This window comes from Pan troglodytes, chromosome 12 (genome assembly GCF_028858775.2).
Source record: "Pan troglodytes isolate AG18354 chromosome 12, NHGRI_mPanTro3-v2.0_pri, whole genome shotgun sequence".
In the NCBI taxonomy this organism is placed as follows: Eukaryota; Metazoa; Chordata; class Mammalia; order Primates; family Hominidae; genus Pan; species Pan troglodytes.
In genome coordinates this window covers 4,525,249-4,550,013 of record NC_072410.2, presented here as the reverse complement: position 1 = coordinate 4,550,013, position 24,765 = coordinate 4,525,249, and positions in this window count along the sequence as shown.

The window sequence follows — 24,765 nt, the reverse complement described above, 5'->3', positions numbered from 1 at the left end:
GTTTATTCTGATGACTGTGTAGATATTGCCATGTTTTTACAGATGGCAGTGTAGATATTTCAATGTTTATAGAGATGGCGCTGTAGACATTTCCATGATTAAACAGATAACGGTGGAGATATTTCCATGTTTATACAGACAGCAGTGGAGATATTTCCATGTTTATACACATAGCGGTGTTCATATTTCCATGTTTATAGAGACAGCGGTGTAGGTATTTCCATGTTTATACAGATAGCGGTGCAGATATTTCCATGTTTACACAGATGCCTATGCAGATATTTCCATATTTATACAGAGGGCTGTGTAGATATTTCTATGTTTATACAGATGGCAGTGTAGATATTTCCATGTTCCTACACATGACTGTGTAGGTATTTCCATCTTTATACAGATGGCTTTGTAGATATTTCCATGTTTATAGAGATAGCGGTGCAGATATTTCCATGTTTATACAGATAGCGGTGTATATATTTCCATGTTTATACAGATCGTGGTGTAGATATTTCCATGTTTATACAGATACCTGTGTAGATATTTCCATGTTTATACAGACCGCAGTGTAGATAATTCCATGTTTATAGAGATAGCAGTGTAGATATTTTCATGTTTGTACAGATGGCGGTGTTGATGTTTCCATCTATACACGGATTGCCGTGTAGGTATTTCCATGTGTATACAGATGGCATTGTAGATATTTCCATGTTTATACAGATGGTGGTGTAGATATTTCCATGTTTACACAGATGACTGTATAGGTATTTCCATGTTTATACAGGTGGCGGTGTAGATATTTCCATGTTTATAGAGATAGCCGTGTAGACATTTCCATATTTATACAGATAACTGTGTAGAAATTTCCATGTTTATACAGATAGCGGTGTAAATATTTCCATGTTTATACAGATCACGGTGTAGATATTTCCATGTTTATAGAGATAGCGGTGTAGATATTTCCATTTTTTTACAGATAGCGGTGTAGATATTTCCATGTTTATACAGACCGCGGTGTAGATATTTCCATGTTTATACAGATAGCGGTGCAGCTATTTCCATGTTTGTACAGATGGCGGTGTTGATATTTCCATCTATACGCAGATGACCGTGTAGATATTTCCATGTTTATACAGATGGCGGCGCAGATATTTCCATGGATATGTAGATGGCAGTGTAGATATTTCCATGTTTATACAGATAGTGGTGTAGTTATTTCCATGTTTATATAGACAGCGGTGTAGATATTTCCATGTATATACACATGGCTGTGTAGATATTTCCATGTTTATGCAGATGGCGTTGTAGATATTTCCATGTTTACACAGATAACTTTGTATTTCCATGTTTATACAGATGGCGGTGTAGATATTTCGATGTTTATAGAGATAGCAGTTGAGATATTTCCATTTTTATTCAGATAGCGGTGTAGATATTTCCATGTTTATACTGATCGTGGTGTAGATATTTCCATGTTTATAGAGATGGCGGTGTAGATATTTCCATGTTCATAGAGATAGCGGTGTTGAATTTCCATGTTTATAGAGATAGCGGTGTGGATATTTCCATGTTTATACGGATAGGGGTGTAGATATTTCCATGTTTATAGAGATGGCGGTGTAGATATTTCCATGTTTATGCAGATCACGGTGTAGATATTTGCTTGTTTTTGCAAATAGCTGTGTAGTTATTTCCATGTTTATACAGATAGCGGTGTAGATATTTCCATGTATATACAGATGGCTGTGTAGATATTTCCATGTTTATACAGATGGCTGTGTAGATATTTCCGTGTTTATACAGATGACTTTGTAGGTATTTCCATGTTTATACAGATGGCGGTGTAGATATTTCCATGTTTATAGAGATAGCTGTTTAGATATTTTCATGTTTATACAGATAGCGGTGTAGATATTTCCATGTTTATACAGATCGCGGTGTAGATATTTCCATGTTTATACAGATAGGCGTGTAGATATTTCCATGTTAATACAGATAGCGGTGTAGTTATTTCCATGTTTTTACAGATAACGGTGTAGATATTTCCATGTTTATACAGATAGCGGTGTAGATATTTCCATGTTTATACAGATAGCGTTGTTGATATTTCCATGTTTATAGAGATAGCTGTGTAGGTATTTCCATGTTTATAGACATAGCGGTGTAGATATTTCCATGTTTATAAAGATGGCGTTGTAGATATTTCCATGTTTACACCGATAGCGGTGTTGGTATTTCCACGTTTATACAGATGGCGATGTAGATATTTCCATGTTTATACAGCTCGCGGTGCAGGTATTTATATCTTTATACAGATGGCATTGTAGATATTTCCTTATTCACACTGATGGCGGTGTAGATGTTTCCATGTTTATGCAGATGGCGGAGTAGTTAGTTCCATGTTTATGGAGATGGCAGTGTAGATATTTTCATTTTTATAGAGATGGCGGTGTAGATATTTCCATGTTTATAGAGATAGCAGTGTAGATATTTACATATTTATACAGATGGCTGTGTAGATATTTCCATGTGTATACAGATGGCATTGTAGATATTTCCATGTTTATACAGATGACTGTATAGGTATTTCCATGTTTTTACACATGGCAGTGCAGATATTTCCATGTTTATAGAGATAGTGATGTAGATATTTCCATGTTTGTACAGATGGCGGTGTTGATATTTCCATTTCTACACAGATGGCCGTGTAGATATTTCCATGTTTATACAGATGGCGGCATAGATATTTCCATGGACATGCAGATTGCTGTGTAGATATTTCCATGTTTATACAGATAGCGGTGTAGATATTTCCATGTTTACACAGATGGTGGTGTAGATATTTCCGTGTTTATACACATGGCGGAGTAGATACTTCCATCTTTATGGAGATGGCAGTGTAGATATTTTCATGTTTATAGAGATGACGGTGTAGATATTTCCATATTTATAGAGAAAGTGGTGTACATATTTCCATCTTTCTACAGATGGCAGTGTAGATATTTCCATGTTTATACAGAAGGCCATGTAGATATTTCCATATTTTTACAGATGTCTGTGTAGATATTTCCATGTGTATACAGATGGTATTTTATGTATTTCCGTGTATATACAGACGGTGGTGTAGATATTTACATGTTTATTCTGATGACTGTGTAGATATTTCCATGTTTTTACAGATGGCAGTGTAGATATTTCAATGTTTATAGAGATGGCGCTGTAGACATTTCCATGTTTAAACAGATAACGGTAGAGATATTTCCATGTTTATACAGACAGCAGTGGAGATATTTCCATGTTTATACACATAGCGGTGTACATATTTCCATGTTTATAGAGACAGCGGTGTAGGTATTTCCATGTTTATACAGATAGCGGTGCAGATATTTCCATGTTTACAGAGATGCCTATGCAGATATTTCCATATTTATACAGAGGGCTGTGTAGATATTTCTATGTTTATACAGATGGCAGTGTAGATATTTCCATGTTCCTACACATGACTGCGTAGGTATTTCCATCTTTATACAGATGGCTTTGTAGATATTTCCATGTTTATAGAGATAGCGGTGCAGACATTTCCATGTTTATACAGATAGCGGTGTATATATTTCCATGTTTATACAGACCGCAGTGTAGATAATTCCATGTTTATAGAGATAGCAGTGTAGATATTTTCATGTTTGTACAGATGGCGGTGTTGATGTTTCCATCTATACACGGATTGCCGTGTAGGTATTTCCATGTGTATACAGATGGCATTGTAGATATTTCCATGTTTATACAGATGGTGGTGTAGATATTTCCATGTTTACACAGATGACTGTATAGGTATTTCCATGTTTATACAGATGGCGGTGTAGATATTTCCATGTTTATAGAGATAGCGGTGTAGACATTTCCATATTTATACAGATAACTGTGTAGAAATTTCCATGTTTATACAGATAGCAGTGTAAATATTTCCATGTTTATACAGATCACGGTGTAGATATTTCCATGTTTATAGAGATAGCGGTGTAGATATTTCCATTTTTTTACAGATAGCGGTGTAGTTATTTCCACGTTCATACAGACCGCGGTGTAGATATTTCCATGTTTATACAGATAGCGGTGCAGCTATTTCCATGTTTGTACAGATGGCGGTGTTGATATTTCCATCTATACGCAGATGACCGTGTAGATATTTCCATGTTTATAAAGATGGCGGCGCAGATATTTCCATGGATATGTAGATGGCAGTGTAGATATTTCCATGTTTATACAGATAGTGGTGTAGTTATTTCCATGTTTATATAGACAGCGGTGTAGATATTTCCATGTATATACACATGGCTGTGTAGATATTTCCATGTTTATGCAGATGGCGTTGTAGATATTTCCATGTTTACACAAATAACTTTGTATTTCCATGTTTATACAGATGGCGGTGTAGATATTTCGATGTTTATAGAGATAGCAGTTGAGATATTTCCATTTTTATATAGATAGCGGTGTAGATATTTCCATGTTTATACTGATCGTGGTGTAGATATTTCCATGTTTATAGAGATGGCGGTGTAGATATTTCCATGTTCATAGAGATAGCGGTGTTGAATTTCCATGTTTATAGAGATAGCGGTGTGGATATTTCCATGTTTATATGGATAGGGGTGTAGATATTTCCATGTTTATAGAGATGGCGGTGTAGATATTTCCATGTTTATGCAGATCACGGTGTAGATATTTGCTTGTTTTTGCAAATAGTGGTGTAGTTATTTCCATGTTTATACAGATAGCGGTGTAGATATTTCCATGTATATACAGACGGCTGTGTAGATATTTCCATGTTTATACAGATGGCTGTGTAGATATTTCCATGTTTATACAGATGACTTTGTAGGTATTTCCATGTTTATACAGATGGCGGTGTAGATATTTCCATGTTTATACAGATCGCGGTGTAGATATTTCCATGTTTATACAGATAGGCGAGTAGATATTTCCATGTTAATAGAGATAGCGGTGTAGTTATTTCCATGTTTTTACAGATAACGGTGTAGATATTTCCATGTTTATACAGATATCGGTGTAGATATTTCCATGTTTATACAGATAGCGGTGTAGTTATTTCCATGTTTTTACAGATATCGGTGTAGATATTTCCATGTTTACACAGATTGCGCTGTAGGTATTTCCATCTTTCTACAGATGGCATTGTAGATATTTCCATGTTTATACAGATGGCGGTGTAGATATTTCCATGTTTATATAGATGGTGGTGTAGATATTACCATGTTTATACAGATAGCGGTGTAGATATTTCCATGTTTATACAGATCGTGGTGAAGATATTTCCATGTTTATACAGATCGCGGTGTAGATTTTTCCATGTTTATATAGATCGCGGTGTAGATATTTCCATGTTTATACAGATAGCGGTGAAGATATTTCCATGTTTATACAGATAGCGGTGTAGATAATTCCATGTTTATAGAGATAGCGGTGTAGGTATTTGCATGTTTATTGACATAGCGGTGTAGATATTTCCATGTTTATATAGATGGCGTTGTAGATATTTCCCTGTTTATACCGATAGCGGTGTTGGTATTTCCACGTTTATACAGATAGCGATGTAGATATTTCCATGTTTATACAGCTCGCGGTGCAGATATTTGTATCTTTATACAGATGGCGTTGTAGATATTTCCTTATTCACACAGATGGCAATGTAGATGTTTCCATGTTTATACAGATGGCAGAGTAGTTAGTACCATGTTTATGGAGATGGCAGTGTAGATATTTTCATGTTTATAGAGATGGCAGTGTAGATATTTCCATGTTTATACAGATGGCAGTGAAGGTATTACCATGTTTATACAGATATTGGTGTAGATATTTCCATGTTTATACAGATGGCGGTGTAGATACATCCATGTTTCTGAAGATGGCGGTGTAGATATTTCCATGTTTATAGAGATAGCGGTGTAGATATTTCCATTTTTATACAGATAGCGGTGTAGATATTTCCATGTTTATACAGACCGCGGTGTAGATATTTCCATGTTTATACAGATAGCGGTGCAGCTATTTCCATGTTTGTACAGATGGCGGTGTTGATATTTCCATCTATACACAGATGACCGTGTAGATATCTCCATGTTTATACAGATGGCGGCGCAGATATTTCCATGGATATGTAGATGGCAGTGTAGATATTTCCATGTTTATACAGATAGTGGTGTAGTTATTTCCATGTTTATATAGACAGCAGTGTAGATATTTCCATGTATATACACATGGCTGTGAAGATATTTCCATGTTTATGCAGATGGCGTTGTAGATATTTCCATGTTTACACAGATAACTTTGTATTTCCATGTTTATACAGATGGCGGTGTAGATATTTCGATGTTTATAGAGATAGCAGTTGAGATATTTCCATTTTTATATAGATAGCGGTGTAGATATTTCCATGTTTATACTGATCGTGGTGTAGATATTTCCATGTTTATAGAGATGGCGGTGTAGATATTTCCATGTTCATAGAGATAGCGGTGTTGAATTTCCATGTTTATAGAGATAGCGGTGTGGATATTTCCATGTTTATACGGATAGGGGTGTAGATATTTCCATGTTTATAGAGATGGCGGTGTAGATATTTCCATGTTTATGCAGATCACGGTGTAGATATTTGCTTGTTTTTGCAAATAGTGGTGTAGTTATTTCCATGTTTATACAGATAGCGGTGTAGATATTTCCATGTATATACAGACGGCTGTGTAGATATTTCCATGTTTATACAGATGGCTGTGTAGATATTTCCATGTTTATACAGATGACTTTGTAGGTATTTCCATGTTTATACAGATGGCGGTGTAGATATTTCCATGTTTATACAGATCGCGGTGTAGATATTTCCATGTTTATACAGATAGGCGAGTAGATATTTCCATGTTAATACAGATAGCGGTGTAGTTATTTCCATGTTTTTACAGATAACGGTGTAGATATTTCCATGTTTATACAGATAGCGGTGTAGATATTTCCATGTTTATACAGATAGCGGTGTAGTTATTTCCATGTTTTTACAGATATCGGTGTAGATATTTCCATGTTTACACAGATTGCGCTGTAGGTATTTCCATCTTTCTACAGATGGCATTGTAGATATTTCCATGTTTATACAGATGGCGGTGTAGATATTTCCATGTTTATATAGATGGTGGTGTAGATATTACCATGTTTATACAGATAGCGGTGTAGATATTTCCATGTTTATACAGATCGTGGTGAAGATATTTCCATGTTTATACAGATCGCGGTGTAGATTTTTCCATGTTTATATAGATCGCGGTGTAGATATTTCCATGTTTATACAGATAGCGGTGAAGATATTTCCATGTTTATACAGATAGCGGTGTAGATAATTCCATGTTTATAGAGATAGCGGTGTAGGTATTTGCATGTTTATTGACATAGCGGTGTAGATATTTCCATGTTTATATAGATGGCGTTGTAGATATTTCCCTGTTTATACCGATAGCGGTGTTGGTATTTCCACGTTTATACAGATAGCGATGTAGATATTTCCATGTTTATACAGCTCGCGGTGCAGATATTTGTATCTTTATACAGATGGCGTTGTAGATATTTCCTTATTCACACAAATGGCAATGTAGATGTTTCCATGTTTATACAGATGGCAGAGTAGTTAGTACCATGTTTATGGAGATGGCAGTGTAGATATTTTCATGTTTATAGAGATGGCAGTGTAGATATTTCCATGTTTATACAGATGGCAGTGAAGGTATTACCATGTTTATACAGATATTGGTGTAGATATTTCCATGTTTATACAGATGGCGGTGTAGATACATCCATGTTTCTGAAGATGGCGGTGTAGATATTTCCATGTTTATAGAGATAGCGGTGTAGATATTTCCATTTTTATACAGATAGCGGTGTAGATATTTCCATGTTTATACAGACCGCGGTGTAGATATTTCCATGTTTATACAGATAGCGGTGCAGCTATTTCCATGTTTGTACAGATGGCGGTGTTGATATTTCCATCTATACACAGATGAAAGTGTAGATATCTCCATGTTTATACAGATGGCGGCGCAGATATTTCCATGGATATGTAGATGGCAGTGTAGATATTTCCATGTTTATACAGATAGTCGTGTAGTTATTTCCATGTTTATATAGACAGCAGTGTAGATATTTCCATGTATATACACATGGCTGTGAAGATATTTCCATGTTTATGCAGATGGCGTTGTAGATATTTCCATGTTTACACAGATAACTTTGTATTTCCATGTTTATACAGATGGCGGTGTAGATATTTCGATGTTTATAGAGACAGCAGTTGAGATATTTCCATTTTTATACACAGAGCGGTGTAGATATTTCCCTGTTTATACTGATCCTGGTGTAGATATTTCCATGTTTATAAAGATGGCGGTGTAGATATTTCCATGTTCATAGAGATAGCGGTGTTGAATTTCCATGTTTATAGAGATAGTGGTGTGGATATTTCCATGTTTATACGGATAGGGGTGTAGATATTTCCATGTTTATAGAGATGGCGGTGTAGATATTTCCATGTTTATACAGATGGCAGTGAAGTTATTACCATGTTTATACAGATATTGGTGTAGATATTTCCATGTTTATACAGATGGCGGTGTAGATATTTCGATGTATATACAGATGGCTGTGTAGATATTTCCATGTTTATACAGATGGCTGTGTAGATATTTCCATGTTTATACAGATGACTTTGTAGGTATTTCCATGTTTATACAGATGGCGGTGTAGATATTTCCATATTTATACAGATATCGGTGTAGATATTTCCATGTTTACACAGATTGCGGTGTAGGTATTTCCATCTTTCTACAGATGGCATTGTAGATATTTCCATGTTTATACAGATGGCGGTGTAGATATTTCCATGTTTATATAGATGGTGGTGTAGATATTACCATGTTTATACAGATAGTGGTGTAGATATTTCCATGTTTATACAGATCGTGGTGAAGATATTTCCATGTTTATACAGATCGCGGTGTAGATTTTTCCATGTTTATATAGATCGCGGTGTAGATATTTCCATGTTTATACAGATAGCGGTGAAGATATTTCCATGTTTATACACATAGCGGTGTAGATAATTCCATGTTTATAGAGATAGCGGTGTAGGTATTTGCATGTTTATTGACATAGCGGTGTAGATATTTCCATGTTTATATAGATGGCGTTGTAGATATTTCCCTGTTTATACCGATAGCGGTGTTGGTATTTCCACGTTTATACAGATAGCGATGTAGATATTTCCATGTTTATACAGCTCGCAGTGCAGATATTTGTATCTTTATACAGATGGCGTTGTAGATATTTCCTTATTCACACAGATGGCAATGTAGATGTTTCCATGTTTATACAGATGGCAGAGTAGTTAGTACCATGTTTATGGAGATGGCAGTGTAGATATTTTCATGTTTATAGAGATGGCAGTGTAGATATTTCCATGTTTATACAGATGGCAGTGAAGATATTACCATGTTTATACAGATATTGGTGTAGATATTTCCATGTTTATACAGATGGCGGTGTAGATACATCCATGTTTCTGAAGATGGCGGTGTAGATATTTTCATGTTTATAGAGATGGATGTGTAGATATTTCCATGTATATAGAGATAGCAGTGTAGATATTTTCATGTTTATAGAGAAAGCGTTGAAGTTATTTCCATGTTTATAGAGATAGCGGTGTAGATATTTCCATATTTATACAGATAGCGGTGTAGGTATTTCCAGGTTTATACAGATTGCAGTGTAGATATTTCCATGTTTCTACATATGGCAGTGTAGATATTTTCTTGTTTATACAGACAGCGGTGTAGACATTTCCATGTTTATACAGGTAGCGGTATAGATATTTCCAAGTTTACAGAGATAGCGGTGTAGTTATTTCCATCTTTGCACAGATTGCCGTGTAGATATTTCCATGTTTACGCAGATAGCTGTGTAGATATTTCCAAGTTTACCCAGATAGCTGTGTAGACATTTCCATGTTTACACACATCCCGTGGTACATATTTCCAGGTTTATACAGATTGTGGTTTAGATATATCCATGATTATACAGATAGCAATGTAGATATTTTCAAGTTTATACAGATAGCTGTGGAGATATTTCCATGTTTACAGAGACTGCGGTATAGATATTTCCATGTTTATACAGATAGCGGTGTAGATATTTCCATATTTTCAGAGATAGCAGTGTAGGTATTTCCATCTTTGCACAGATTTCTGTGTAGATATTTCCATTTTTACACAGATAGCTGTGTAGATATTTCCAAGTTTACACAGATAGCTGTGTAGATATTTCCATATTTACACACATAGCATTGTATATATTTCCATGTTTATACAGATAGCAGTGTAGATATTTCCATGTTTATACAGATAGCGGTGGAGATATTTCCCTGTTTATAAAGATAGCGATGTAGTTATTTCCATGTTTATACAGATAGCGGTGTAGATATTTCCTTGTTTATAGAGATAGCGGTGTAAATATTTCCATGTTTATATAGATGGCTGTGTAGATATTTCCATGTTTGTACAGATGGCAGTGTAGATATTTCCATGTTTATACAGATGGTGCTGTAGATATTTCCATGTTTATACAGATGGTAGTGTAGATATTTCCATCTTTATACAGATAGCGGTGTAGATATTTGCATGTTTACAGAGATAGCGGTGTAGATATTTCCATATTTACAGAGATAGCATTGTAGATATTTCCATGTTTATGCATATTGCGGTGTAGTTACTTCCAAGTTGATACAGATAGTGGTGTAGATATTTCCATGTTTATACAGGTAGCGGTGTAGAAATTCCAATGTTTATACAGATCGCTTTGTAGACATTTCCATCTTTCTACAGATATCAGTGTAGATATTTCCAAGTTTATACAGATGGCAGTGTAGATATTTCCATGTTTATACAGATGTCTGTGTAGATATTTCCATGTTTATGCAGATGGCGGTGTAGATATTTCCATGTTAATAGGTATGGCGGCGTAATTATTTCTATGTTTATAGAGATAGCGGTGTAAATATTTCCATGCTTATAGAGATGGTGGTGTAAGTATTTTCATGTTTATAGAGATAGCGGTGTAGGTATTTCCATGTTTATACAGATAACGGTGTTGGTATTTCCATGTTTACACAGATAGCGGTGTAGATATTTCCATGTTTATACAGCTCGCGGTGTAGATATTTCCTTCTTTATACAGATGGCAGTGTAGATATTTCCATGTTTATACAGATAGCGGTGTATATATTTACATGTCTATAGAGGTAGCGGTGTAGGTATTTCCATATTTGTAGAGATTGCGGTGTAGATATTTCCATCTTTATACAGATGGCGGTGTAGATATTTCCATGTTTATACACATGGCAGTGAAGATATTTCCATGTTTATACAGATAGTGGTGTAGATATTTCCATGTTTATACAGATAGCGGTGTAGATACATCCATGTTTCTGAAGATGGCGGTGTAGATATTTTCACGTTTATAGAGTTGGCGGTGTAGATATTTCCATGTATATAGAGATTGCAGTGTAGATATTTCCATGTTTATAGAGAAAGCGGTGTAGGTATTTCCATGTTTATAGAGATAGCGGTGTGGATATTTCCATATTTATACAGATAGCGGTGTAGGTATTTCCATGTTTATACAGATGGCGGTGTAGATATTTCCTTGTTTATACAGAGAGCGGTGTAGATACTTCCACGTTTTACAGATAGTGGTGTAGATATTTCCATCTTTATACTGATAGCGGTGCAGATATTTCCATGTTTACACAAATAGCCGTGTAGATATTTCTATGTTTACACAGATAGAGTTGCAGATATTTCCATGTTTATAAAGATAGCGGTGCAGATATTTCCATCTTTATACATATAGCGGTGTGCGTACATCCATGTTTATACAGATAGCGGTGTGGGTATTTCCATGTTTATACAGATAGCGGTATAGATATTTCCATGTTTATAGAGATGACTGTCTAGATATTTCCATGTTTATACAGCTTTCCGTGTAGATATTTCCATGTTTATACAGATAGCGGTGTAGATATTTCCATGTTTATACAGATAGCTGTGTAAATATTTCCATGTTTATACAGACAGCATTGTAGATATTTCTGTGTTTATAGAGATAGCGGTGTAGATATTTTTATGTTCATACAAACAACAGTGTAGATATTTTCATGTTTATGGAGATAGCGGTGTAGATATGTCCATTTTTATAGACATAGCGGTGTAAATATTTCCAAGTTTTTAAAGATAGCGGTGTAAATATTTCCATGATTATACAGATAGCGGTGTAAATATTTTCATGTTTATAGACACAGCGGTGTAGATATTTCCATGTTTTTAGAGATAGCAGTGTAAATATTTCCATGTTTATACAGATAGCCGTGTAAATGTTTACACGTTTATAGGGATAGCGGTGTAGATATTCCCACGTTTAAACATATAGCGGTGTAGATATTTCCCCGTTTATAGAGATAGCGGTGTAGATATTTCCACGTTTATACAGATAGCGGTGAAGATATTTCCACTTTTATACAGATTGCGGTGTAGAAATTTCCAAGTTTATACACATAGCGGTGCAGATATTTCCACGTTTATACACATACCGGTGTAGATATTTCCATGTTTATACAGATAGCGGTGTTGATATTTCCACGTTTGTAGACATAGCGATGTAGATATTTCCACGTCTATACAGATAGCGTTGTAGGTATTTTCACATTAATACTGATAACGGTGTAATTATTTCCAGGTTTATAGAGACAGCGGTGTAGATATTTCCATGTTTCTACAGATAGCGGTGTAGATATTTCCATCTTTATAGAGACAGCGGTGTAGATATTTCCATGTTTATACAGATAGCAGTGTAGATATTTCCATGTTTATACAGTCAGTGGTGTAGATATTTCCATGTTTAAACAGATAGCCGTGTATATATTTCCATGTTTATACAGACAGCAGTGTAGATATTTCCATGTTTTACAGATAGTGGTGTAGATATTTCCATGTTTATAGAGATAGTGGTGTAGATATTTCCATGTTTATTGAGATAGCTTTGTAAATATTTCCATGTTTATACAGATAGCGGTGTAAGTATTTCCATGTTTATAGAGATAGCGGTGTAGATATTTCCATGTTTATACAGATAGCGGTGTAGATATTTCCACATTTATACTTATAGCGGTGTAGATATTTCCAGGTTTATAGAGTTAGCTGTGTAGATGTTGCCACGTTTAAAGAAATAGCGGTGTAGATATTTCCATGTTTTTAGAGATAACAGTGTATATATTTCCACGTTTATAGAGATAGCGGTGTAGATATTTCCATGTTTCTAGAGACAGTGGTGTAGACATTCCCATGTTCATAGAGATAGCGGTGTAGATATTTCCATGTTTATAGAGACAGTGATGTAGATATTTGCGTGTTTATAGAGATAGCATTGTAGATATTTCCATGTTTATGGAGACTGTGGTGTAGATATTTCCATGTTTATACAGATAGAGGTCTAGTTATTTCCATGTTTATAGAGACAGCAGTGTAGATATTTCCATGTTTATACAGATAGCGGTGTAGGTATTTCCATGTTTATAGAGATAGAGGTGTAGATATTTCCATGTTTATGGAGATAGCGGTGTAGATATTTCCATGTTTATAGAGACGGCGGTGTAAATAGTTCCATGTTTATACAGATAGCGTTGTAAATGTTTACACATTTACAGAGATAGCGGTGTAGATATTTCCACTTTTGCAGAGATTTTATGAAAAGTTATTTTATGAAGACCAAACAAGTCATTGGGTTACCTACCTTATTTCATTTTTTACATTGAGAGTGTTAAAAATACCCCTACCCTAACCAAAACCCTGACATACAGAGCCAGGAAGGCCATGCAATAAAGGATTTTTGGGTTTGTATGCCTGATAACAAAAACTTATCACAGAAGACTGCAAAAAACACAATCTTGCACAAAGCCCATTGCAACTTTGCACACAACAATGCTTTTGAAGGATATTTGCCCAACAACTGCCTGTCCAACCTGGGCCTGGCATCACCTTTGTTATTGATCTTTGTAGCCAAGGATAGTCATTTCCAAATGATCATGTAATCTTCCTCATTTTTTCTTTTGTCTTCCTTTACCTCCGTGAATATGCATATAGTTTACTCTGGCTTGCCTGTTTCTATTGCATGGCTCTGTTTCCAAACGAATATCTTTTTCTTGTGGAAAGCCTCTCTCTGTTTGTTATTTAGGTTGATAAGAGAAATGTGAACATTTGAGAGCTCAGGTAAAAGGCCTTAGTCTACAGTGAAACTTTTTTGCACCCTTAGATGCTTACTTCCACTACAACTTGCAGGTGTGCCTTGAAAAGTTCTTGGAATAAGTTTGAGCTTTAGTCTCCTCCGATTCATTTAGCATAGATTCTCAAAATGTGGTCCCTGGACCCACAGCATCAGCATCACCTGGAGATTGTTAGAAATGCAAATCATCGGGCCTCATTCCAGACCCTCAGCTGGAAACTCTAGGGGCATGGCCAGACCCTCTGTAGCTGAACAAGCCATCCAGGTGGTTTTGATGCAGCTAAAGTTTTGGAACAACTAATGTAGCCCCATTTGGAAAACTTGCCTCTACAGGCCTCCCTAGCTGGTAAGCTGCTAGCATTTTTTGTTTGTTTGTTTCTTTGTTTTGATACAGGGTCTTGCTCTGTTGACCAGACCGTGACCTCCTGGGTTCAAGCGAGGACTCAGCCTCCTGAGTAGCCGGGACTACAGGTATGTGCCACCACCATGCCCAACTACTTTTTGTATTTTTTTTTTTTTGTAGGGATGGGGTTTTAGCCCAGGCTAGTCTCAAACTCCTGGACTCAAGCAATCTGCCCACTTTGGCCTCACGAAGTGCTGGGATTATAGGCATGGGCCACCACTCCTGGCCCAAAGTTCATATTTTAACTACTAACCTAAATTATTTTAAAAACAAAATTCTCCTTGGACTCAAACCAGGTCAGAGTGACATGATCATGTGCCTGTTTTGTGCAGGGTGAAGTGAGATTATTATCTAGGAAATAGCTGAAATGTCCTGAGGGTGACAAAGAGGAGCTGTGTTTTCAGCCAAATATCAGAACCAGGGCCACTGCCTGCCACTGAACCCCAGCGGGGACCCCTACTTTGTGTTTATCTGTGGTGGCTACGCTTGCCCACCTGGGTGGGAACCCCGAGAATGACTCCAGACTTTTCCAGGGACTGCATGCCAGGGTATTTTTACAATTTATGTGTAGACTTTGTTCGGGTGGAAAAGTTATTTTATGAAGATGAAACAAGCAATTGGGGTACCTACCTTATGGCATTTTTTACATTGAGAGTGTTAAAAATACCCCTCCCCTAACCAAAACCCTGACAAATAGAGCCAGGGAAGGCCATGCAATAAAGGATTCTTGGGCTTGTATGCCTGATAACAAAAACTTATCACAGAAGACGGCAAAAAACACAATCTTGCACAAAGCCCATTGCAACTTTGCACACAACAATGCTTCTGAAGGATATTTGCCCAACAACTGCCTGTCCAACCTGGGCCTGGCATCACCTTTGTTATTGATCTTTGTAGCCAAGGATAATCATTTCCAAATGATCATATAATCTTCCTCATTTTTTCTTTTGTCTTCCTTTACCTCCGTGAATATGCATATAGTTTACTCTGGCTTGCCTGTTTCTATTGCAAGGCTCTGTTTCCAAACGAATATCTTTTTCTTGTGGAGAGCCTCTCTCTGTTTGTTATTTAGGTGGATAAGAGAAATGTGAACATTTGAGAGCTCAGGTAAAAGGCCTTAGTCTACAGTGAAACTTTTTTGCACCCTTAGATGCTTACTTCCACTACAACTTGCAGGTGTGCCTTGAAAAGTTCTTGGAATAAGTTTGAGCTTTGGTCTTCTCCGATTCATTTAGCATAGATTCTCAAAATGTGGTCCCTGGACCCACAGCATCAGCATCACCTGGAGATTGTTAGAAATGCAAATCATCGGGCCTCATTCCAGACCCTCAGTTGGAAACTCTAGGGGCATGGCCAGACCCTCTGTAGCTGAACAAGCCATCCAGGTGGTTTTGATGCAGCTAAAGTTCTGGAACAACTAATGTAGCCCCATTTGGAAAACTTGGCTCTACAGGCCTCCCTAGCTGGTAAGCTGCTAGCATTTTTTGTTTGCTTGTTTGTTTGTTTTGATACAGGGTCTTGCTCTGTTGACCAGACCGTGACCTCCTGGGTTGAAGTGAGGACTCAGCCTCCTGAGTAGCCGGGACTACAGGTATGTGCCACCACCATGCCCAACTACTTTTTGTATTTTTTTTTTTTTGTAGGGATGGGGTTTTAGCCCAGGCTAATCTCAAACTCCTGGACTCAAGCAATCTGCCCACTTTGGCCTCACGAACTGCTGGGATTATAGGCATGAGCCACTGTGCCCGGCCCTGCCAGCTTTGTATAAGCTGAGGAGTTTTTAAAAATACCTAGACTCAGGGCAAACCCCAGACACTTAAGTCAGATTCTCTGGGAGGTGAAGCCCAGGCACTGGTATTTTTAAAGTCTCTACAGATGGTTGTAATGTGCTGCTAAGTTAGAGAACCGCTGATCTAGACCAGGCCTTTGCAAACTTAATGTGCACGTGAATTACCTGGACCTTGTTAAAATGCAGATTCAGTCTGCATAGGCCTGGGTTGGAGCCTGAGCTTCTGCATTTTTAACAAGTCTCTAGAGGATGCTGCTGCATCTGGGCTGCTAACTACACTTGGAGATAGGAGGTTCTGGAGAGCAGAGGAAAGAGCATGAACCATAACCTAGGGGCTGGTAGTCCTGACTTCCGAGCCAAGGTTTGTCTTTATGTGGCTGGCAACTTGCTTGGACTCCTACCTCAATTCTTTGGGCCCAAGGTTTGTCCTGCCTCAGAAGGATGTCAAGAAAATTGAGTGAGTAATGCAGAATTGTTTCTTAAAGTGTGTGCAGATGCTCCATGAATTTAGAGAGTATGTGGATGCACATTAGTAAATTTTAATAGTTGTGACCATCTTGTTATGAGTACTTAGAACAAGTAATAATGGCTTTTGATGTGTAGTAGTAAGAAAGCTTCCTTTTAAAAGGCGTGTATTTAAGTTTCCAAAGTGGGTCTATTTAAAAATATATGAAATAAATAATAGTAGAGGTAATTGACAGATCAAAATTAGGAAGGCAGGATGAGAATGACTCAAATTTGGGAAATGCTGAGAAAGCAGATGCCCAAGGGCTATGAAAACTTAAAAAAATAGGTAGCACTTGATTTTGATTGGCTGAATGAGATGATGTGTTTGATTATTTATGGGGTTGGCATTTGGCAACATGCACTGGGTGGCTGGGATCACTGTTTATTAAAAAATATTTGAGTCTCCACTTTGCACTAGATACTCTTTTAGTCTCTTGGAAAAGGGATTGGGGGGCAGGCAGGATAAAAACAAATCATTTATGCCCACAAGAAAATTGCAGGAAGATAAAAGTCATGAAATAAACTCTATGCTTCTAATTTAATATTTTTTATAGATTATGAGAAAAAAGTTTTGCTCACTATCAGCTAGGAAAGCTGTCTTAGCACAACCATTCATTCTTGCACAAATCAAAATCAAGACGAGCCAGATTTAATTTAATATTTTTTCACAGATTATGAGAAAAAAGTTCTAATTTAATTTTTTTATAGATTATGAGAAAAAAGTTTCGCTCTCTATCAGCTAGGAAAGCTGTCTTAGCACAACCATTCATTCTTGCACAAATCAAAATCAAGATGAGCCAGAAGGCTCCATTCTGACAGCTTCTAATGGAGAAGCTACATTTACTGGACATGGGGAAAGTTGCTGGGCTCTAAGGACTGTGCATTTCTTGAACTAGATAAATGGTCTTGGTGTAGCATAATACCAAAACTTCTTGTCGCAGCCTGTAAGGACAGAACTCAATCAGCCTGAAAAGGAAGTCAGTGACTCCGACTCAACACAGGAATGTTCTGTGATTCCTAAAGAAGGATGTAGGAGTGTGGCACAATTCAACCACAGTCTGTGGCCCTGTGCCTCTGCCTTGACATGAGTGGGATTTCCCAGCTGGTCATTTTCTTCTTATCTAAGACATTGGGAACAAATTACTTGACCTCCTCTGGGCTTCAGTACTCCCACTCATCAAATTAGAGGACTGGGCAGTCGCTAGGCTCTCTTTAGGCATCATAGTTTAGTTTCTGTGATTTTAAATTTGAGAAGGGGTGTCTAAGGGAGAATACATAGGGGAGGGGGAAAGGCTTATTAAAAGTGTAGTTAGACACTGAATTTTTAAGAATTGCATTTTGTAATAATACCTTTACCTAATCAGGACTGACAATCTTACCTGATGACAGCACATGGAGGAATGGCTGCATTCAAAAATAAAAATGAAATAAAACAAGACCTTATTTGAACTTAGCAATAATGCTGATTCCTCTTTTTGATTTGAGGAGGTTATAGCTGTTGTAAATGCTTGAATTGGGTCTGCCCAGGCAAAACGGAGTCAAGAGTCCATGTCGGATGAATTTTAACAATGTAGACAATAGAAAGGGTTGCTTAAACTGCCCCTCTTTTACCAAAACACATTTACCAATGAAAGAACAACACTTCCATTTTTTAAAAACATTTTTTGAGATGAAGTCTTCCTTTGTCACCCAGAGTGGAGTGCAGTGGTGCGATCTTGGCTCACTGCAAATTTTGCCTCCCGGGTTCAAGTGATTCTCCTGCCTCATCCTCCCGAGTAGCTGGGACTACAGGCGCCCACCACCATTCCTAGCTAATTTTTGTATTTTTAGTAGAGACAGGGTTTCACCATGTTGGCCAGGCTGGTCTCGAACTCCTGACCCCAGGTGATCCGCCGACCTCGGCCTCTGAAAGTGCTGGGATTACAGGCGTGAGCCAACAGGCGTGGCCAAAAAATTTCCATTTTTAATTGCAGTGTCTGGGGAAATAAAATGCATCCGTAATTTCTTGCATCTCTCCGCTCGGGCTTGCATGAATGCAGAGGGATGGGGAGGACTTCTTGAGGCAAGCATCCCCCTCTTGTCGCCTGCCATCTAGAGAGAGAGGGCTGTGATTTATCTCACTTTAATCAGGAAGGACCTGATGGGTGGATGGAGAGGTCTGACGGCTTTGTTGCTCCATGTGGGAAAGAAACGGACAGAGTGAATTTGTGTATGATCCCTAAGGAGAAAGCGTCTTTGTGCTCTATTTCTTTTTGACCTGGAGCCCCTGAAAGCAAGCTAGTTACAAGTTGAAATAGGCCGTTTCTAAAGTGTGATTTTGTTTGTGTATGAGCCTTGATTACAAAGGGGAAAAAAACCCGCTTAATTTACATACACCACATGTAGTGCAGGATCCCCTGGGCTGTCTTTTCAGGTATCAGGGAACTTTGATGAAAGTCGCTTGTCTCATCTAGGAGTCATTTCATATTGTTTAGCAGAGCCTGGTATTAACATTTCCTTCCAACTGTTTACTGGAATCTGTGTGTTCCCTTCAAGTGATGCATACTAGGTGCACAGGCTTCCTGCCACTGTCATCCTAATCTTTCCGTGCAGACAGGAGCAGAGGGGAGAGCGCTGAGCCAGGCCCCAGCTTGCTTTTCTTTCCTGACACAGCCCGGCTCCACTGCACTTCTCAGCTCTTGCTCTAGGTGGTGCTGTTTGACCATTTTCTTCATGTGACCCTCCACTCGGTAATATAAATTCATTCGGAGGATGACCTGATATCAAAAAAAAATTCCTTTTGATTAGTAGAATCAACTTGTTTCTTCACACGATACTCTTCCCACTGAGACACATGGAGACAATTCTGACTCCAGGTTTGCAACCTTGAGATTTCTCTCAGATGCAATAAAAAAAACAAAAAAGCATTTTGAGTGGCACAGTGATGCCTAGTGCATGATCATGTTTGTCTGCTCAAACATTAAAGGGAAACTTGTGGGTTTGAGGATGCCCAGCAGCACGACAGCTGCCAATGTAAATGAGCCGTATAGAGAGAGAGGGGGCGGGAGGGGACTACAAACTTCAGAATATGAGCTGTTCGTTTATAAGTTAAAAAAAAAAAGTCAAAAGGGAGCCCAGGATGGTGCAAGAAAGAGGAGAAAGGAAGATTTTCCTTGCAGCTAATCAGGAGAGTTCATAAGGGCTGATTACATGAGTGGAAGCCTTAAGTTCTTTTTTTAAAAAAATGTGAAAGTTTGCATGTATGTATGTATGTATGTATGTATAGCTTCGTGCATTACCATTATTATTGCAATCAGCAAATGGATTTACTTCCTTTATCTCATGGGCTCCTTCCCACTCACTTCTGGCAGCACATTTTCCTTTCTCCTTCATCCCAGAACATCAAAGAACAGATGCGCTTCCTAACCCTGGCTCCAGGGGACTTTATACATTGTAAACAGTGCACCTCTAACGTGGTTCACCGCTTAGAGAACGTGTGTCCCATTTTAAAACTGTGACTCCTCTATATTTTGCAGTGCTTATTTTAATAAGAGACATTGGACTTGTGACGTATTTTTCATGGAGGAGTGAGCTTAATGGTTGAAAGTAATCGATAAACTTGTTTTTCCTCTGATGCCATCAGCCAAGATCCTATGGCAATAGTAAGAGGATGACACTGGGCTGGCACCCCCTCCATAACATATTTGGACCATGTTTTCCCCCCAGAATGCACATGCAATAGCTTTGGTTTGGTAAGAGAGAGATGGTGTACTTGGTTTCCTTCTGTCACACTTTTGGTGAAATGAATTAGACTTTTAAATCAGGAAATTCAGTGAGATGAGTTAGATTTTTACGCAAGAGCAGTGGAGGACTTCCAGCTGGTTGGGGGAATGATATGGAAATATCTTGCTAAATCAGGGTCTGGTGGAATGCTGCTCCCCTTGCAGGCTCCTCTTCACAGGGAGCAATCTGTGGGTTGCTTATAGAACAGAGCGAGCAGGAGGCATAGCATGGTCTTGCTCAGGGGAAGACCCGGTGTTCAGATGTTTGTCATTAGGAACTGGGTGTGGGCTTTTTCAAGTTAAACTGAAGCAGCAGTTCTATTAGGAAGAGCCTCCCAGATCAGCATCTTCTGTTTCTGGATACTCTCCCTTTGAAAAGCCAGATTTCAGCAAAAAGCTTTGCTAATGGTGAAATTGCACAACTGAAACCCTATGGGAGCAATGGGAAAGATGGAGAAAGAGGTGGTTATATCATGTACTTCAACAGTTTATTTAGAGGCTGTTGACGTTAGAATAACAAGCCAAGACAAACAAAAATACTCATTTTGGATGAAAATATTGTCTTTTCATGTTATTATAGATAGCTGAGTCCTAAGACTTCTACAGAAACACATTTTCCTAATGAGTGGCTGATTTTTCTGGTTGTGCAAGTAATGTCCAAATTATTGTACAAATTTTTGGCTCAGGAGCAAAGATTGTATTGCATATTGAGCTAATCACTTGCCCTTTCTAAGGTAAGCCCTTACCTCTGCTTTCCCTTCATCTTGTCATTTCTGTTTGTTGGGTACAGGTTTCCTGTTGGTTCTTTCTGTTGGCTCTGATGTAACATGAATGAAGTTCTTAACATCCTTTCAGACATAAACACAACTTAGCTCATTGTTTCTGAGTTCATATAGAGGTTTTCTTGCCCCTGAGACTTTCGTGTCAGACAGCTGGATGTTGCTGTGTTCAAGGCTCTATCTGTTGATTTTGTATCCTACAACTTTACTGATTTCACCTATCAGTTCAGTTCTAACAGTTTTCAAATTTTATTTATTTGTTTTTGTTTTTTAAATATTGTATGTTTCATTTTAGAGTCAGGAGGGTAGATGTACAGGTTTCTTAAACAGGTATATTGCATGGTGCTGAGGTTTGGGCTTCTAATGATCCCACCACCCAAGCAGTGAGCATAGTAATCGATAGGTAGTTTTTCAACCCTTGCTCCCACCATCCTTCCCTCCCACCTTTGGAGTCCCCCAGTGTCTATTGTTCCCTTCTTTGTGTTGAGTTCTAACCTTTTTTTAGTGAAGTTTGTAGGGTTTTCTATATATAACAAGATCATGCCGTCAGTAGAGACAGTTTCACTTCTTCCTTTCCTATTAGGATGCCTTTTATTTCTTTCTTTTGCCTAATTACCCTGAGAAGTGGTGTCTGTGGGCATCCTTGTCTTCTTCCTGATGGTAGAGGAAAAGTTTCAACTTTTCACCATTGATCATGGTGTTAGCTATGGGTTTGTCATATATGGCCTTTATTTTGTTGGGATACAGTCCCTCAATACGTGATCTGTTGGGTGTTTTTTTTTTTCACCATGAAAGGGTTTCGAATTTTGTCAAAAGCTTTTTCTATATCTATTGTGATGGCCATATAGTTTCTATCCTTTATTTTTCTAATATGGTATATTATATGTATTGATTTGCTTATGTTGAACCATGACATTATCATGGTGAATGACTCTTTCAATGTGCTATTGAATTTGGTTTGCTAGGATTTTGTTGAGGATTTTTGCATCTATGTAGATCAAGGATATTGGCCTGTCATTTTCCTTTCTTGTAGTGTTCTTGTCTGGCTTTGGAATCAGGGTAATGCTGGCCCTGTAAGATGAGTTTGGAAGTATTCCCTCCACTTCAGCTTTTTGGAAGAGTTTGAGAAGGACTGGTATTAGTTCTTCTTAAAATATTTGGTAGAATTAATCTGGGAAGCCATCTGGTTTTGGGTTTTTCATTGATAGGAGACATTTTCTTACTGATTCAACCTCCTTGCTTGCTATTAGTCTGTTCAGATTTTTAAATTTCTTCATGAGTCAATCTTGGTAGGTTTTATGTGTCTGGGAATTTATCCATTTCTTCTAGATGATCCAATTAGTTAGTGTGTAATTATACCTAGCAGTTTCTTAGGATCCTTTGTATTTCTGTGATATTGGCTATGATGTTTCATCTTTCATTTCTGATTTTATGCTCTATTGAAAACATGAGGCATAGCAGGTAGGGGGCACTGGTCAGGACTTGGGGTATAAACTGGCAGATGTTAAGGTGGGTGATTCTGGTTAACTCAGAAACTCCGAAGTCCCGTGTGGAAGAATTAACTGCCTGTACTCACCTAGTAATGTATATCCTTGGTCAAAAAAGATCCAGCTGAGAATGTTGGATGAAGGGACCAAATCAATATTCATCATTATATTGAAAACAAGTCAGATTGGCTGTGGTCTTTTGACAGCAGGTCAGTGGCTAAGTCTATTTGAACGAAGTTAGGGCAGGTTCAAGGGAGAATCCTGAGATCGGTATTCTTTGTGCCATACAAACTTCCCTTTCAGTTTCTTCTCCCCATGCCTCCAGGATGTCCCTGCACAGCCCGTAGGGCCCCCTCCTTCAGTACCTTGCCTTACGAAGGGGAGAAAATGAGTTTTCCAATGTTAGCATATATTTAGCCTTCCAAAATTTTCTATTTCTATTTTAGGGGAGCTCTAGGAAAACAGTAGATTACTCTAAATCCCCAGGTAAAAATCTGAAATGGTGGAATTTCATATGACCAGGAGACATATTTTGGGGCAAGTGGGCTTTTCACAATCACTTGGACATGAAGGCATCTGCTTCTTCTATGCCTAAAATAGTCCTTCAATTTAGTAGTTTAATTCCTCTTCCACTTTTTCAAGTTTCAAGACAATACATGTAGTGACTGAACAATTTGGATCCAAGTTTCACTGTTTAACTGCCAGTGTGACCTTGGGCGAGTCACTTAATCTTTTCAAGGCTCAATTTCATCATGTAAAGTAGAAGTACAAACAATCCCTGACTTAGAATATTTTGACTTATGATTTTTCAACTTTAAGATAGTTTGAAAGCAATACACATTCAGCAGAAGCTGTACTTTGAGTACTCATACAACCATTCTGTTTTCCACTTTCAGTACAGTATTCATTATATTACATGAGATATTCAAAGCCCACTTTATTATAAAATGGGCTTTCTGTTAGATGACTTTGCCTAACTGTAGGTTAATGTGAGTGTTTAAGGTAGGCCGAGCTAAGCTATGATGTTTAGTAGGTTAAGTGTATTAAATGCATTTTCAGCTTACAATATTTTCATAAGTTTATTGGAATATAACCCTACTGTAAATTGAGGGGTATTTGTAATAATGATATCTCTTCAAGGAGACTTTGTGAGCCTCTCATAGGAAAATGCATACACAGATGCATATAAATATATAATCTTTCTTTTCCATACATATGATATTCTTTAAGGATATTCAAAAATCTGGAAACAGTTGCCTCCAGGGAGATAAATGGTAGTGGGTTGGGAAACTTTTAACTGTATACGCTTTTGTACCTTTTGCATTTTGAATCAGATGAATGTATAATCTACATAAAATATTAAGATTAAAACATCACCGAATAACTTATCAGGAGTTTGGTGAACATAAAGGAAGGCCTCCTATGGTGGCTGTATTTTATTCAGTGTTGGTCACTGTTGGGCACTTCATAGAGCTTATTTCATTTCATCCTGACAAGCGCCGTAGGAGGAAGGGGCCCCAGAGGGATTCATGGTTAGAATAGCAGAGTAGGAGCATTTGGCAGCTATATTCTGTGTAGGTGATAACTTTAAAGATATTTCTGTTATAAAATGTTTCAAACATACAAAAAATATAGAGAAGCAGTTTTCTATAGT